The sequence below is a fragment of the Phyllobates terribilis genome, unplaced genomic scaffold (assembly GCF_046119375.1).
Source record: "Phyllobates terribilis strain yellow unplaced genomic scaffold, ASM4611937v1 Scaffold_515__1_contigs__length_1257859, whole genome shotgun sequence".
NCBI classification, from domain to species: domain Eukaryota; kingdom Metazoa; phylum Chordata; class Amphibia; order Anura; family Dendrobatidae; genus Phyllobates; species Phyllobates terribilis.
In genome coordinates this window covers 162,868-175,204 of record NW_027363275.1, presented here as the reverse complement: position 1 = coordinate 175,204, position 12,337 = coordinate 162,868, and positions in this window count along the sequence as shown.

Below are 12,337 nucleotides of genomic sequence, written 5' to 3'. Positions count from 1 at the left end.
AGTCTTGCACAAGATTGATCTTCCTAAAGATCATTAATACATCAAGTCGTCATGGCTCGAGTTTCAACCGAAGGTCATTAATTATAAAGAATGGACTGACTGACCACAGCATATAGACTAGATGTGGACTGCCTGACCACATTTACAGTAGACTGTGAGCCGATTGAGCATAATATTTAAAATAGACTGTCGACTCTCTGACTACAATTTTTATAATAAAATGCAGACTGACTGACCACAGTCTTTATCTTCGAAATAAGTAATTTTGGCCCTAGAATGTTATACTTTTTGGTGTGTATAGCATGTAGCAGGAACATATTATCACTCATTTGAATATTTACAGGTGACTGACGCCCTTTGACATGGTGGGATTTGAAATGTTTCCTTGTGAACTCCAAGAAAAGAATGTGGAAAGTCACATAACAGGTAATTAATATTTATATTAATTACTGATAATAGTCAGTCTAGGCATAAGTTCTAGACCTGCGGAGGTGTGACAACACCTTTCTGATACATGAGAATATACTGTTAGTGGTTTACATATGTTTATTTTCTATACACAATTCCTAGTATAACACAACTATTTCTTAGGTAGAGATATAAGGAACATTTCTTTTCCTTATCTTCTGTATTCTAAAGTGAGGAATCCCTTATTCTGTTTCATAGAATAGCCTTGTAATCAGCGGTGTAACAATCAATACCGCGATTACAAGAGACTGACCACAGTATTAAGACTACACTGTGGACCAATTAACCACAAAATTTACAAGGACTGACAGTCCACATCATTTAAATTAGGCGTGGACTGACTGACAACAGCATTTACACTAGTCTATGGATTGACTGGAAGACAGCAATTACTGGAAAGGGACATCATACTCGGAAGAATAGAAGGAAGAAGGCAAAGAGGAAGACGAGCAACCAATCCAAAGGATTGATACTATCAAGATAACGGTGGAGAAGACCCTAGTGGACCGATATAGTCTTGAACAAGATTGATCTTCCTAAAGATCGTTAATTCATCCAGTCGTCATGGCTAGAGTTTCAACCGAAGGCCGTTAATAATAAAAAATGGACTGACTGACCACAGCATTCACATTAGTTGTGGACTGCCTGATCATATTTACGGTAGACTGTGGGCCAACCTCTGTCTTTTAGAGTGAGGAATCCCCTATTCTATTTCATAGAATAGCCTTGTAATTAGCAGTGTAACAATCAATACTGCAATTACAAGACACTGACCACACTATTAAGACTACACTGTGGACTGAATGACCACAGCATTTAAAAGGACTGACAGTCCACAGCGTTTGAATTAGTTGTGGACTGACCGACAACAGCATTTACACTAATCTAAGGATTGACTGGAAGACAGCAATCATTGGAAAAGGACATCATACTTTGAAGTATATATGGAAGAAAGCAAAGAGGAAGACCAGCAGCCAATCCAAAGGATTAACACTATCAAGATAACAGTGGAGAAGACCCTAGTGGACCTATGTAGTCTTTCACAAAATTGATCTTCCTAAAGATCGTTAATTCAAACAGTCATCATAGCTCGAGTTTCAACCGAAGGCCGTTAATAATAAACAATGGGCTGATTGACCACAGCATTCACACTAGGTGTGGACTGCTTGATCACATTTATAGTAGACTGTGGGCCAACCTCTATCTTCTAAAGTGAGGAATCCCCTATTCTATTTCATAGAATAGCCTTGTAATCAGCGGTGTAACAATCAATACCGCGATTCCAAGAGATTGACCACGCTATTAAGAATACACTGTGGACTGAATGACCACAACATTTAAAAGGACTGACAGTCCACAGCATTTGAATTAGTTGTGGACTGACTGACAACGGCAATTACACTAGTCTAAGGATTGAATGGAAGACAGCAATCAATGGAAAAGGACATCATAGTTTGAAGTATAGAAGAAAGCAAAGAGCAAGACCAGCAACCAATCCAATGGATTGATACTATCAAGATAATGGTGAAGAAGACCCTAGTGGACCTATCTAGTCTTTCACAAAATTGATCTTCCTAAAGATCGTTAATTCATCCAGTAGTCATGGCTCGAATTTCAACCGAAGGCCGTTAATAATAAAAAATGGGCTGACTGACTACAGCATTCACACTAGGTGTGGACTGCTTGACCACATTTCCAGTAGACTAGACTGTGGGCCAACTTCTGTCTTTTAAATGGAGGAATCCTCTATTCTATTTCATAGATTAACCTTGTAATCAGCGGTTTAACAATCAATACCGCGATTACAAGAGACTGACCACACTATTAAAATTACACTGTGGACTGAATGACCACAACATTTAAAAGGACTGACAGTCCACAGCATTTGAATTAGTTGTGGACTGACTGACATCAGCATTTACAGTTATCTAAGGATTGAATGGAAGACAGCAATCACTGGAAAAGGACATCATACTGTGAAGTATAGAAGGACCAAAGCAAAGTGCAAGACCAGCAAACAATCCAATGGATTGATACTATCAAGATAATGGTGAAGAAAGCACTAGTGGACCGATCTAGTCTTGCACAAGATTGATCTTCCTAAAGATCATTAATACATCAAGTCGTCATGGCTCGAGTTTCAACCGAAGGCCATTAATTATAAAGAATGGACTGACTGACCACAGCATATAGACTAGATGTGGACTGCCTGACCACATTTACAGTAGACTGTGGACCGATTGAGCATAAAATTTAAAATAGACTGTGGACTCTCTGACTACAATTTTTATAATAAAATGCAGACCGACTGACCACAGTCTTTATCTTTGAAATAAGTAATTTTGGCCCTAGAGTGTTATACTTTTTGGTGTGTATAGCATGTAGCAGGAACATATTATCACTCTTTTGAATATTTGCAGGTGACTGACGCCCTTTGACATGGTGGGATTTGAAATGTTTCCTTGTGAACTCCAAGAAAAGAATGTGGAAAGTCACATAACAGGTAATTAATATTCATATTAATTACTGATAATAGTCAGTCTAGGTATAAGTTCTAGACCTGCGGAGTTGTGACAACACCTTTCTGATACATGAGAATATACTGTTAGTGGTTTACATAAGTTTATTTTCTATACACAATTCCTAGTATAACGCAACTATATCTTAGGTAGAGACATAAGGAACATTTCTTTTGCTTATCTTCTGTATTCTAAAGTGAGGAATCCCTTATTCTGTTTCATAGAATAGCCTTGTAATCAGCGGTGTAACAATCAATACCGCGATTACAAGAGACTTACCACAGTATTAAGACTACACTGTGGACCAATTAACCACAAAATTTACAAGGACTGACAGTCCACAGCATTTAAATTAGGCGTGGACTGACAAAAGCATTTACACTAGTCTATGGATTGACTGGAAGACAGCAATTACTGCAAAGGGACATCATACTCGGAAGAATAGAAGGAAGAAGGCAAAGAGGAAGATGAGCAACCAATCCAAAGGATTGATACCATCAAGATAACGGTGGAGAAGACCCTAGTGGACCGATCTAGTCTTGAACAAGATTGATCTTCCTAAAGATCATTAATTTATCCAGTCGTCATGGCTAGAGTTTCAACCGAAGGCCGTTAATAATAAAAAATGGACTGACTGACCACAGCATTCACACTAGTTGTGGACTGCCTGATCACATTTATAGTAGACTGTGGGCCAACCTCTGTCTTCTAAAGTGAGGAATCCCCTATTCTATTTCATAGAATAGCCTTGTAATCAGCGGTGTAACAATCAATACCGCGATTCCAAGAGATTGACCACACTATTAAGAATACACTGTGGACTGAATGACCACAACATTTAAAAGGACTGACAGTCCACAGCATTTGAATTAGTTGTGGACTGACTGACAACGGCAATTACACTAGTCTAAGGATTGAATGGAACACAGCAAACAATGGAAAAGGACATCATAGTTTGAAGTATAGAAGAAAGCAAAGAGCAAGACCAGCAACCAATCCAATGGATTGATACTATCAAGATAATGGTGAAGAAGACCCTAGTGGACCTATCTAGTCTTTCACAAAATTGATCTTCCTAAAGATCGTTAATTCATCCAGTAGTCATGGCTCGAATTTCAACCGAAGGCCATTAATAATAAAAAATGGGCTGACTGACTACAGCATTCACACTAGGTGTGGACTGCTTGACCACATTTATAGTAGACTAGACTGTGGGCCAACCTCTGTCTTTTAAAGGGAGGAATCCCCTATTCTATTTCATAGAATAACCTTGTAATTAGCAGTGTAACAATCAATACTGCAATTACAAGACACTGACCAGACTATTAAGACTACACTGTGGACTGAATGACCACAGCATTTAAAAGGACTGACAGTCCACAGCGTTTGAATTAGTTGTGGACTGGCTGACAACAGCATTTACACTAGTCTAAGGATTGACTGGAAGACAGCAATCACTGCAAAAGTACATCATACTATGAAGTATAGAAGGAAGAAAGCAAAGAGGAAGACGAGTAGCCAATCCAAAGGATTGACACTATCAAGATAACGGTGGAGAAGACCCTAGTGGACTGATCTAGTCTTGAACAAGATTGATCTTCCTAAAGATCATTAATTCATCCAGTCGTCATGGCTAGAGTTTCAACCGAAGGCCGTTAATAATAAAAAATGGACTGACTGACCACAACATTCACACTAGTTGTGGACTGCCTGATCGTATTTACGGTAGACTGTGGGCCAACCTCTGTCTTCTAAAGTGAGGAATCCCCTATTCTATTTCATAGAATAGCCTTGTAATTAGCAGTGCAACAATCAATACTGCAATTACAAGACACTGACCACAGTATTAAGACTACACTGTGGACTGAATGACCACAGCATTTAAAAGGACTGACAGTCCACAGCATTTGAATTAGTTGTGGACTGACTGACAACAGCATTTACACTAGTCTAAGGATTGACTGGAAGACAGCAATCACTGGAAAAGGACATCATACTTTGAAGTATAGAAGGAAGAAAGCAAAGAGGAAGACCAGCAGCCAATCCAAAGGATTGACACTATCAAGATAACAGTGGAAAAGACCTTAGTGGACCTATGTAGTCTTTCACAAAATTGATCTTCCTAAAGATCGTTAATTCATCAAGTCGTCATAGCTCGAGTTTCAACCGAAGGCCATTAATAATAAAAAATGGGCTGACTGACCACAGCATTCACAATAGGTGTGGACTGCCTGACTACAGAATTCACACTAGGTGTGGACTGCTTGACCACATTTACAGTAGACTAGACTGTCGGCCAACCTCTGTCTTCTAAAGTGAGTTATCACCTATCCTATTTCATAGAATAGCCTTGTAATCAGTGGTGTAACAATCAATACCACAATTACAAGAGATTGACCACACTATTAAAATTACACTGTGGATTGAATGACCACAACATTTAAAAGGACTGACAGTCCACAGCGTTTGAATTAGTTGTGGACTGACTAACAACAGCATTTACACTAATCTAGAATTGACTGGAAGACAGCAATCACGGGAAAAGGAACTTCATACTTTGAAGTATAGAAGGAAGAAAGCAAAGAGGAAAACCAGCAGCCAATCCAAAGGATTGACACTATCAAGATAAGGGTGGAGAAGACCCTAGTGGACCTATGAAGTCTTTCACAAAATTGATCTTCCTAAAGATCGTTAATTCATCCAGTCGTCATAACTCGAGTTTCAACCGAAGGCCGTTAATAATAAAAAATGGGCTGACTGACCACAGCATTCACACTAGGTGTGGACTGCTTGATCACATTTATAGTAGATTGTGGGCCAACCTCTGTCTTCTAAAGTGTGGAATCCCCTATCCTATTTCATAGAATAGCCTTGTAATCAGCGGTGTAACAATCAATACCGCGATTCCAAGAGATTGACCACACTATTAAGACTACACTGTGGACTGAATGACGACAGCATTTAAAAGGACTGACAGTCAACAGCGTTTGAATTAGTTGTGGCCTGACTGACAACGGCAATTACACTAGTCTAAGGATTGAATGGAAGACAGCAATCAATGGAAAAGGACATCATAGTTTGAAGTATAGAAGAAAGCAAAGAACAAGACCAGCAACCAATCCAATGGATTGATACTATCAAGATAATGGCGAAGAAGACCCTAGTGGACCTATCTAGTCTTTCACAAAATTGATCTTCCTAAAGATCGTTAATTCATCCAGTAGTCATGGCTCGAATTTCAACCAAAGGCCGTTAATAATAAAAAATGGGCTGACTGACTACAGCATTCACACTAGGTGTGGACTGCTTGACCACATTTCCAGTAGACTAGACTGTGGGCCAACCTCTGTCTTTTAAATGGAGGAATTCCCTATTCTATTTCATAGAAAAACCTTGTAATCAGCTGTGTAACAATCAATACCGCGATTACAAGAGACTGACCACACTATTAAAATTACACTGTGGACTGAATGACCACAACATTTAAAAGGACTGACAGTCCACAGCGTTTGAATTAGTTGTGGACTGACTGACAACAGCATTTACAGTTATCTAAGGATTGAATGGAAGACAGCAATCACTGGAAAAGGACATCATACTTTGAAGCATAGAAGGACCAAAGTAAAGTGCAAGACCAGCAAACAATCCAATGGATTGATACTATCAAGATAATGGTGAAGAAGGCCCTAGAGGACCGATCTAGTCTTGCACAAGATTGATCTTCCTAAAGATCATTAATACATCAAGTCGTCATGGCTCGAGTTTCAACCGAAGGCCATTAATTATAAAGAATGGACTGACTGACCACAGCATATAGACTAGATGTGGACTGCCTGACCACATTTACAGTAGACTGTGAACCGATTAAGCATAAAATTTAAAATAGACTGTGGACTCTCTGACTACAATTTTTACAATAAAATGCAGACCGACTGACCACAGACTTTATCTTTGAAATAAGTAATTTTGGCCCTTGAGTGTTATACTTTTTGGTGTGTATAGCATGTAGCTGGAACATATTATCACTCTTTTGAATATTTACAGGTGACTGACGCCCTTTGACATCGTGGGATTTGAAATGTTTCCTTGTGAACTCCAAGAATAGAATGTGGAAAGTCACATAACAGGTAATTAATATTCATATTAATTACTGATAATAGTCAGTCTAGGCATAAGTTCTAGACCTGCGGAGGTGTGACAACACCTTTCTGATACATGAGAATATACTGTTAGTGGTTTACATATGTTTATTTTCTATACACAATTCCTAGTATAACACAACTATATCTTAGGTAGAGACATAAGGAACACTTCTTTCCCTTATCTTCTGTATTCTAAAGTGAGGAATCCCTTATTCTGTTTCATAGAATAGCCTTGTAATCAGCGGTGTAACAATCAATACCGCGATTGCAAGAGACTGACCACAGTATTAAGACTACACTGTGGACCAATTAACCACAAAATTTACAAGGACTGACAGTCCACAGCATTCAAATTAGGCGTGGACTGACTGACAACAGCATTTACACTAGTCTATGGATTGACTGGACGACAGCAATTACTGGAAAGGGACATCATACTCGGAAGAATAGAAGGAAGAAAGCAAAGAGGAAGACCAGCAACCAATCCAAAGGATTGATACTATCAAGATAACAGTGGAGAAGACCCTAGTGGACCGATCTAGTCTTGAACAAGATTGATCTTCCTAAAGATCGTTAATTCATCCAGTCGTCATGGCTAGAGTTTCAACCGAAGGCCGTTAATAATAAAAAATGGACTGACTGACCACAGCATTCACACTAGCAAACAGACAAAAGCCCTATGTAAATACATAGAAACATAGCTGATAAACCGTGTGCAATAATATACGGTCAGCATAAATTCCACTCCAAACACAATATAACAACAAAAGAGGAAAAAGAGTGATTCATATCAAGAGTATTATTTTATTACATATCGAAACTTTACATGATTATGTCAAAGTAATCATAGCAATTAATAGCACTAGAAAATGGGGAACACACAAAGAATCCAGGGGATAGTAGCACTAGATAATATGCAGAGACACAATAATGACCCCACATGGGGATGTCAGGTATCAAAATAATGCAGTGGGGACCTTTAAGGCAAGAGGCTGACTCAAGGAACAGTTGTAGCAGAACAGACAGTATGTAGAATCACATCATCATAGACAATAAGACCACCCAAATGTTCCCTTCGCTCAATATTATAAGAGGAGCCACCTTACCAAGGATGCAGAGGTTTAAAGTGCTCAGTGCCAAATGCCCATGTGGACAAAAAACGCCTCGACGCGCGTTTCGCCCTCAACCGTAAGGCTTTCTCAAGAGGCGGATCACTGGATGTGCATGAGGACCTTAAATATGGAGAACTGGAGGATCACGTGACATGTCACGTGATCGTCCCGATAACACGACTTCCGCATGTTGGCGCATGCGCCGTGGGCCACCTGTCGTGAGCGCGTGGCCAGGCCGTCACGCCCCCTAGCACGTGTGGACAACACAATGCCGGAGACGACAGATAGCGGGGCACGCGCTCCAGAGGGAAGCCACATGGCGCGCATGCGCGCAGCGTATATCGATGTTACAAAAGACCAGCCCTATAAGCGGGATTAGGAATGGCTCACAGATATCATTATGGCCACAGATAAATCACCATTATACAAGACAATCAAATCCCTTTTATGTCAATCGCCCATCACATGGTAGATATAACAATATGAATCACCACATATGATATTAAGGGATAACAATAATACCCCCAGAGGGCTACATAGTAAATATGTGCGTAAAGCAAAGGAAAAAGATATGTATATAATGCCTGGTAAAATACAAAGTATACCACATCATCCATATAATTATTCATAATCCAGTGCTCATGGGAGGTTATGATGTTACATTTTCATACAGATGTCCAGATGGTGACAATTGTTGGAAACAGCGGAAGTGGTCCCCAGAAAAAGGGGGATATTCAACGGTTGTACGGCACATCAATACTAAATAAGAGGACAATAAAAAAATATTAAAAATGAGCAATATAAACAAAGTTAAAAGAAGGAGACTCACACATGGGAACAAGATTCCAGAGATAACCAGAAAAACAGGAGAATAGAGCCAAGGAACATAAAAAAATATAATAATAGTATAATATATATGCCTTCTTATTTAAAGAAACGCAGCAAAAGTTAAGGCCTCATTCAGACCATGTGGGCTCACGGTGTCCAGATTCACGATCCATCGCGCCTCCCTCTGAGCCAGGCGCTGTTTCATGTTACCACCCCGAGAGCTAAGGCGCACCGCCTCAATGCCGCGTATCTGCAATGTTTTCGGATCGCATCCATGGGCGGCCTTGAAGTGTCTAGGAAGCGTCTTCAGCTCCCGGGGGTCGGCCACTGTCTTGGCCGCGCCAATGTCCCGCACGTGCTCACGTACCCTGACCCGAAGCTCGCGGGAGGTCACCCAATATAAATCAAATTGCATCCACAAGTGGCATAGTATATTACGTTACTAGTGCCACATAAGATGTACTGTAAGATTTTAAATTCCCGGGAGCTGTCAGAGGACGTGAAAATAGCACTACGTAGGACATTGGCGCAGGCAAGACAGTGGCCGCACGGAAAACATCCCACAGTGGGACCGCGAGAGCCAAACGGGTTAGATACAGGGGGGACATAGTGGCTTGAGACGAGCAGGTCCCTCAAATTCCTCCCTCGACGAGCGGTCATAGACGGGAAGGGTGCGAGATGGTCACGAAGTAGAGGTTCGGTCCCACTGCGAGATGCGCTCCGTGCCCTATCATAGCCACGTCTAATGCTTCGGTTACTGTAGCCGCGATTTCGAAACCGTCTAGTGAGGTCGGCAGCCTGGGCTTCAAACCTAGAGTCTGTAGAACAGATACGCCTCATCTTCAGGAACTGTCCGATCGGGACAGCCCGGATCACGGGTAAATGATGGGCAGACTTCGCGTGGATCAAAGAGTTAACCGACGTAGATTTCCTGAAGACGTCAGTCTGGATAGCCGAAAATGCATCAATCTCCAAACTCACGTCCAGGAAATCAATACGCTTGGTATGGTAGGTATAAGTAAGTCCACTAGTTGTGGACTGCCTGATCATATTTACGGTAGACTGTGGGCCAACCTCTGTCTTCTAAAGTGAGGAATCCCCTATTCTATTTCATAGAATAGCCTTGTAATTAGCAGTGTAACAATCAATACTGCAATTACAAGACACTGACCACACTATTAAGACTACACTGTGGACTGAATGACCACAGCATTTAAAAGGACTGACAGTCCACAGCGTTTGAATTAGTTGTGGACTGACTGACAACAGCATTTACACTAGTCTAAGGATTGACTGGAAGACAGCAATCACTGGAAAAGGACATCATACTTTGAAGTATAGAAGGAAGAAAGCAAAGAGGAAGACCAGCAGCCAATCCAAAGGATTGACACTATCAAGATAACAGTGGAAAACACCCTAGTGGACCTATGTAGTCTTTCACAAAATTGATCTTCCTAAAGATCGTTAATTCATCAAGTCGTCAGAGCTCGAGTTTCAACCGAAGGCCATTAATAATAAAAAAATGGGCTGACTGACCACAGCATTCACAATAGGTGTGGACTGCTTGATCACATTTATAGTAGACTGTGGGCCAACCTCTGTCTTCTAAAGTGAGGAATCCCCTATTCTATTTCATAGAATAGCCTTGTAATCAGCAGTGTAACAATCAATACCGCGATTCCAAGCGATTGACCACACTATTAAGAATACACTGTGGACTGAATGACCACAACATTTAAAAGGACTGACAGTCCACAGCATTTGAATTAGTTGTGGACTGACTGACAACGGCAATTACACTAGTCTAAGGATTGAATGGAAGACAGCAATCAATGGAAAAGGACATCATAGTTTGAAGTATAGAAGAAAGCAAAGAGCAAGACCAGCAACCAATCCAATGGATTGATACTATCAAGATAATGGTGAAGAAGACCCTAGTGGACCTATCTAGTCTTTCACAAAATTGATCTTCCTAAAGATCGTTAATTCATTCAGTAGTCATGGCTCGAATTTCAACCGAAGGCCATTAATAGTAAAAAATGGGCTGACTGACTACAGCATTCACAATAGGTGTGGACTGCCTGACTACAGAATTCACACTAGGTGTGGACTGCTTGACCACATTTACAGTAGACTAGACTGTGGGCCAACCTCTGTCTTTTAAAGTCAGGTATCCCCTATCCTATTTCATAGAATAGCCTTGTAATCAGCGGTGTAACCACCAATACCGCAATTACAAGAGATTGACCACACTATTAAAATTACACTGTGGACTCAATGACCACAACATTTAAAAGGACTGACAGTCCCCAGCGTTTGAATTAGTTGTGGACTGACTAACAACAGCATTTACACTAATCTAAGGATTGACTGGAAGACAGCAATCACTGGAAAAGGAACTTCATACTTTGAAGTTTAGAAGGAAGAAAGCAAAGAGGAAGACCAGCAGCCAATCCAAAGGATTGACACTATCAAGATAAGGGTGGAGAAGACCCTAGTGGACCTATGAAGTCTTTCACAAAATTGATCTTCCTAAAGATCTTTAATTCAAACAGTCATCATAGGTCGAGTTTCAACCGAAGGCCGTTAATAATAAAAAATGGGCTGACTGACCACAGCATTCACACTAGGTGTGGACTGCTTGATCACATTTATAGTAGACTGTGGGCCAACCTCTGTCTTCTAAAGTGTGGAATCCACTATCCTATTTCATAGAATAGCCTTGTAATCAGCGGTGTAACAATCAATACTGCGATTCCAAGAGATTGACCACACTATTAAGAATACACTGTGGACTGAATGACCACAACATTTAAAAGGACTGACAGTCCACAGCATTTGAATTAGTTGTGGACTGACTGACAACGGCAATTACACTAGTCTAAGGATTGAATGGAAGACAGCAATCAATGGAAAAGGACATCATAGTTTGAAGTATAGAAGAAAGCAAAGAGCAAGACCAGCAACCAATCCAATGGATTGATACTATCAAGATTATGGTGAAGAAGACCCTAGTGGACCTATCTAGTCTTTTACAAAATTGATCTTCCTAAAGATCGTTAATTCATCCAGTAGTCATGGCTCGAATTTCAACCGAAGGCCGTTAATAATAAAAAATGTGCTGACTGACTACAGCATTCACACTAGGTGTGCACTGCTTGACCACATTTATAGTAGACTAGACTGTGGGCCAACCTCTGTCTTTTAAAGGGAGGAATCCCCTATTCTATTTCATAGAATAACCTTGTAATCAGCTGTGTAACAATAA